Genomic DNA, 6,886 nt, shown 5'->3' on the forward strand with positions numbered 1-6,886 from the left:
TGGTCCCCCCCGATGTATTTCTGGGGTGCAGTTGCCCCCCCCACCAGCCTGCGACACCCTTCTGAGTCTCCTCTCACTCGATTGCCCCGCCCTCCCCCCGTGGCCTCGTCACTGCTCTGCGCTCGCCATTCCTCTCTCGGACGCGGGCGCCCAGAATTAACGGGGGTCGGCGCTGGGGCTGAGCTCCAGGGGGGCAGTGGCTGGCTGGCCCTTCGAAGCAAGCTGGGGTCCGCCCTGCCCGGACCTCAGCCCCAGCCATAAGAACAGCCGACTGGGTCGGAGCAATGGTCCATCCAGCCCAGCGTCCTGTGGCTGAGAGTGGCTGGTGCCAGGAGCAGAACAGGGGAGTTATTGCCTGGCCCATCCGGTGTCGGCCACTCCCAGCTTCCGGCAGCGGGAGGTTAGGGACACCCAGAGCATGGGCTGCATCCCTGCCCGTACTGGCTCACAGCCGTTGGGGGACCTGTCCCTCAGGAACTTACCTGGGTCTTTTTTCTGCCCCGCCATACTTTGGGCCTTCAAACATCCCCTGGCAAGGAGTTCCACAGGTTAACTGTGTGTTGTGTGAAGAAATACGTCCTTTTCTTTGTTTTCAACCTGCTGCCTAGTAATTTAATTGGGTGAGCCCTGGTTCTTGTGTTATGGGAAGGAGTAAATAACACTTCCTTATGCACTTTCTCCACACCCGTCATGATTTTGTAGACCTCTATCATATCCCCCCTTAGTCTTCTCTTTTCCAAGCTGAAAAGTCCTAGTTTTATTAATCTCTCCTCATATGGAAGCAGCCGTTCCATCCCCCTCATCATTTTTGTTTCCCTTTTCTGAACCTTTTCCAATTCCAATATATTTTTTGAGCTGGGGTGGCCACCTCTGCACGCAGTGTTCGAGATGTTGGCGTCCCATGGATTTATATCGAGGCAATGTGATAGTGTCTGTCTTCTTCTCTAGCCCTTTCTTAATGATTCCCAACGTTCTGTTCGCCTTTTTCACTGTCGCTGCACATGGAGTGGATGTTTTCAGAGAACTCTCCAAAGTGACTCCAAGATCTTTCTTGAGTGGTAACAGCTAATTTAGACCCCATCATTTTACATGTGTAGTTGGGATGACGTTTTCCAATGTGCATTTACTTTGTATTTATTGACATTGAATTTTATCTGCCATGTTGTTGCCCAGTCACCCAGTTTTGTGAGATCCTCACAGTCGGCTTTGGACTTCACTAGTTTGACTAATTTTGTATCATCTGCAAACTTCGCCATCTCTCTGTCTGGCACCTTTTCCCAGTTCATTTATGAATATGTTGGATAGGACTGAGCCCAGTACAGAGCCCGGACTGAGGGACCTCGCTATGGACCTTTCTCCATTCTTACAACCGACCATTAATTCCTGACCTTTGTTTCCTGTCTTTTACCAATTACTGACCCACGAAAGGGACCTTCCCTCTTGCCCCTGACAGCTCACTTTGCTTAAGAGCCTTTGGGGAGGGACCTTGTCAAAGTCTTTCTGAAAATCTAAGGACAATATAGCCACTGGATCCCCCTTGTGCACATAGAATCAGAGAATTGGAAGGGACCTCGCGAGGTCATCTCGTCCAGGCCCCTGCACTCAAGGCAGGACTAAGGATCATCTAGACCATCCCTGACAGATGTTTGTCCGACCTGCTCTTAAACATCCCCCATGATGGAGATTCCACAACCTCCCTGGGCAATTTATTCCAGTGCTTCACCACCCTGATAGGAACCTTTTCCTAATGTCCAACCTAAACCTCCCTTGCTGCAATTTAAGCCCATTGCTTCTTGTTCTGTCCTCAGAGGTTAAGAAGATTAATTTTTCTCCCTCCTCCTTGTAACAACCTTTTATGTACTTGAAGCCTGTTATCACGTCCCCTCCCAGTCTTCTCTTCTCCAGACTAAACAAACCCCATTTTTTCAATCTTCCCTCCTAGCTCATGTTTTCTAGACCTTTCAGCATTTTTGTCGCTCTTCTCTGGACTTTCTCCAATTTGTCCCCATCTTTCCTGAAATGCGGCGCCCAGAACCAGACACAACACTCCAGCTGAGGTCTAGTCAATGCAGAGCCGAGCTGAAGAATCACTTCTCGTGTCTTGCTTACAACACTCCTGCTAATACAGCCCAGAATATTTGCTTTTTTCGCAACAGCGTCACACTGTTGACTCATCTTTAGCTTGTGGTCCACTATGACCCGCAGATCCCTTTCTGCAGTTCTCCTTCCTAGGCAGCCATGTCCCATTCTGTGTGTGTGCAACTGATCGTTCCTTCCTGAGTGCAGCACTTTGCATTTGTCCTGATTGAATTTCATCCTATTTACTTGAGACCATTTCTCCAGTTTCTGCAGATCATTTTGAATTTTAAATCCTGTCCTCCAAAGCACTTGCAACCCCACCCAGGTTGGTATCATCCACAAATTGTATGTGTTCTCTGTTTGCCATGATCTAAATCCTTGATGAAGATATTGAACAGAACATGCTTGTTGACCCTCTCAAAGAATTCTAGTAGATTGGTGAGGCGTGATTTCCCTTTACAGAAACCATGCTGACTCTTCCCCAACAAACTGTGTTTATCTCTGTGTCTGATCATTCTGTTCTTTACTATAGTTTCAACCGGTTTGCCCGGTACTGAAGTTAGGCTTCCTGGCCTGTAATTGCTGGGATCACCTCTGGGTTTCAGGTGGAAAGGAGGGAATTCATCACGATTGGTGGGGTGGGGTTTGGGGGTCAGGCCGGGATGGAGGAAGCCAGCGGGGTATGAGTGTTCCAGGGCCCCATGACCTGCCAGGGACTCATTGTGTTAATAATTGATAGCACCCGAACCAAGCGGCCTTGAGAATTGTTTAAGGCGGGAAGGGGGAGTTTTCGGTGTTCGGATCAGAGCAGGGGGGAGACTCAGAGCAGGAATTTGCTGTCCTGGGAGAGGAGAGAGATAGAGAGAGATTCCCTCTCTGTACAGCAGGAGCGATTTCTGAGATCCCTCACGGAGTGTGTTAAGAAGTGAGACGATACCGTCCCCAGGGTCTGTGCCGGCGCCTTGCCCTGCTAAGGAGAAATGAATCGTTCTGTACATTGCAGAAGCATCTACCAGTCACAACTGAGAGCGGGGCCCCGTTGTGCAGTCCTGGCCCCAGCTGAGATCAGGCCCTGTCACAGGAGACGCTGCATGGACACAGACCGTCCCTTCAGTGACATCCCCCGCCCCATAAGTACCTAGCCCGGGGCCTGCGGCTGTTAACACCCAGCCCCTGACTTGGCAGCCAGGAATTTGTTTCCAGGGCTTGTCTGGATGTAGCCGGGTGCAGATCCCACAGCCCAGCGAGAGGATCCCCCTGCCTCCGCTAATCACGGCGAACAGGCCAGCCGACCGGGGCGAATCGAACGCTGCAGCAGGGCGGCCGGGGCTGCAGTGACCCAAACCCGCATGGGGAAGAAGGGGCCAAGGCCAATGAGGGGCGCCGGGGTCAGGGGGGCTGGGGCCCACCCGCTTTTTAACAAGAAACCTGCTCAGCCGGGTGACTCTTGCCTGCCTCTCGTGGGCAGGCGCCGCGTGGGGCTCGGCTCTGCAGGTGAGTTCCAGCGTTTAAACCCGCGGCTCAGCCGAGCCCCCCACCCCCCTCGTCCCAGCAGATTCTGGTGACCCCCAGTTCTCCGGGTCGCCCGACAGCTCATGCCACAGCGCCGCTGGAGGGGGGCTGCTCCTGGGTACCCCCAACAGTGCAGGCAGTGGGGGGGAGGAGCCATGGTCCCCCCCCCCTTTAGCAAGCAAAAAAAGGGTGGTGCCCCATAGTGGGGGGAGGACAGAATGAGGGCAGTGGCTTCAGCAGATGGCACTGAGCATGTTCAGTATAAGTTAAGCAGCAAATCTGAGGGGGCACATGACCCCCCCCGCCACACACATCACCCCCCCCCCCACACACACACACACACACTTCTCCAAAGGCTCCAGTGCCACCGATGCCAATATTGACCCGGGAGGAGCGGCTGAGGCTGGCAGACCGGGTGCAGAGCAGGCCGGTTGTTTAAGGCCTGAGTATCTTTGGGGTTTGAACTGCAGGAATGTACCGGGCGGTTACTCGCCGGGTTCTCACGTCTCTGCGCCCCGTTCTGCCGCGGTGCCAGGGCGTGTGCCCAGCCCGGGGAACGAACCACCCCTGCGACGGGCGAGGCGCCGCGTGGGACGCAGGGGAAGGCTCATGTCAAAGGTCAAAGATTTGAAATGCCTCCTCGGTCTCCGGCCCCCGGGGCTGGGGACCCCGGCGGCTTGTTCTCCGGGAGCGGGAGCTGTCGATTGGGTTCAGGGAAAGATCCTGCATCTCTGGCCCGTTTGGCGTCTAACGGGGAAAAGCTGGACTGATTGCAGGAAGCAGCCGCAGGTGGGGCCAGGCCCCAATCAGGCCACAGCTGGCCCTGGAAGAGGGCTGAGGGCCAGAGATAGAGACTCTCTCTAGCGTCTGAGGGAGAAGGACCCGGCTGGGAGCCGAGGCGGGTACCTAGCGGGGATCAGGGCTGGGGAAGGGCAGAGGGAGCTGGGGAGCTCCCGCCTAGCAAAGCCCCAGGCTGCAGGCCGAGTTAAGGGCCCACAAAGGGGAACTGGGGCCGCCCAGAGATAGGCAGAGGCAGCTGGTCCAACCCCCCCTGCCGATGTGGTTTACAGCCGGCCCCGGGGAGCAGGGGCGAGATGGTGACTGGCAGTAGCCACTGAGGCAAGGTGGGGGTAGGAGGTTGGGGGTTCCCCTGGGAGGGGAGACCCAGACAGAGGGTGGGCAGAACCCCTGGGCAGAGGGCACCTGGGTCTGGGGCCAGCGGCAGGCGAGACATCAGCCAGCAGAGGGCGCTGCGGAGCTGGAAAAGAGCTAATTCCCTGGACGAGCAGCAGGAGGCGCCACGCCGGTGAGTCATCGCCCTGCCATAGGCGGTTTGCTATAGAATTAGCCGCCGGCCGTGTCGTCGGACCCAGAGTCCCAGCGGATCTGGGGCGAGTGACGGGGCTCTCAGGACTGTGGGGGGATTTGGGGTGAAAGTGACCAGTGATCGCAAAGCTCCGTGTGTCTGGGTGGCCAGACAGACGGGAGGATCTCGGGGGCCGGCTGGGACTCCATGGTCTAGTTGATCCAGGCGTTCACGTTTGTTGCTGGGTCGGTGAAATCGAATTCTAGCCCCCAGCACCGGCTTGGGGGGCTGCCCTGAGGGTGGCACTCGCGGGGCTGAGCCACTCCAGAGCGCGGGACAAACACCATCGGAAACGGCTTCCAAAGGGGGCATTGGACCCGCCGCCACGTAGGGTCTTTAAACCCAGCCTGGGACCCCGGCTAGCTCCCCCCGTCAGCTATGGGCTGGGGCAGGAGGTTCCGTGGGCGGGGGGCTCCGGCCCGCGTTAGCAGGGGGCCGGGGGGACTCTGGCTGCCCCGTGCCGGTTCTTTGTTCTGGAGACAATCACAGACCCGGTGAAGCTGGTGGCTGCACCGATGAGATGCCCAGGGGCCACGTGGGTCCCATTTCCCCCCTTCCCGGTGTCGCGATTTGCACCCAGACCAGCGGGGTTCTGCCCCCGGGCGCCTGGAAAGGTCCAGACACAACGTTGTCGTGCGGCTCCCACACAGCGCAAGGCCGGCGGGTCGAGTTTCTCTTCGCTCCGCCACCAACCCCGGCTGTTCCCGACACGCGTCCGGCCCCTTTCAGACCCTCACTATGTTCCTGCCAACCCGCTGCCCAGCTCCCCTGGACTCTGCGTCCGCTGGGAGTCACACGCCTGTTCGAAGCGTCACATTTCCAACCGCGGAAGGATTTCCAGTCGGCTTCCCTAGCCCCCGGGGTCTGGCCAGAACGGCCTGTCCCAGTGTCCAGCAGACTGCGGGTCGGGAGTGAGGGGCACCGGCAGGGCTGGGCTAGCAGGGGGCTGCGGGTCGGGAGTGAGGGGCACCGGCAGAGCTGGGAGTGGGGGGAGCCCAGGGCTGGGCTAGCAGGGGCTGCGGGTCGGGAGTGAGGGGCACCGGCAGAGCTGGGAGTGGGGGGAGCCCAGGGCTGGGCTGGCAGGGGCTGTGGGTCAGGATTGAGGGGAACCACCATAGCTGCCCCCCCACAGCTGCCCCTGCCCCATTCCCAGAAGCCTGTGGGAAACAGAGTCGTGACATGGGGTTTTTCTGGAATCTGCTTATTTGGGGCCTTCTCAGACAGTGACACCCCCCCCAGCTACATCCCTTCAGTTCCTGAACCCCCACCCCGGATGGATCAGGAAGCTCACACAGGGGGTCAGGAACTGTGGACGCCTGGTTCCCTTCCCCAGCTCAGCCTCCCACTGGCAAGTCGGGGCCACTCACTCTGCCTCAGTTTCCCTCTTTGTAAAATAGGGACAATGATCCTGTTAGATTGTGAGCGCTCGGGGCAGGGCCTGTCTCCGGCTGTGGCAGGGCAGTGCCCAGCGTGACGGGACCCCAAGCTCAGCTGCGACCTGCTGACACCCCTGCAATGCACAGAATGATTCATTTCTCCTTGGCCGGGACGGGAAGTGGAAGACCCCAGGGACGGTTCGGGCCCATTTAGTTACACAGCGAGGGAGCTTGGAGATTTCACCTCCCAACAGAGAATGTGGGAAACAAACCAGGGAGACAGACACAGAGCAGGGCTCATCTCCTCCAGCAGGGGGCAGTGCACACACACACACACACACACACACACACACACACACACACACACACACACACACACACACACACACACACACACACACACACACACACACACACACACACACACACACACACACACAGACCCCTCTGCAGCCAGATATTCGACACAGGCCCATCCCCTCAGCCCGCAATTGCAGCATCCAGCCCGTAGCTGGTCCCTGAGGTGGCGTCGATGGCTCGGGCACCCCCAGCC

This window comes from Mauremys reevesii, linkage group 24, assembly GCF_016161935.1.
Source record: "Mauremys reevesii isolate NIE-2019 linkage group 24, ASM1616193v1, whole genome shotgun sequence".
Lineage (NCBI taxonomy): Eukaryota > Metazoa > Chordata > Testudines > Geoemydidae > Mauremys > Mauremys reevesii.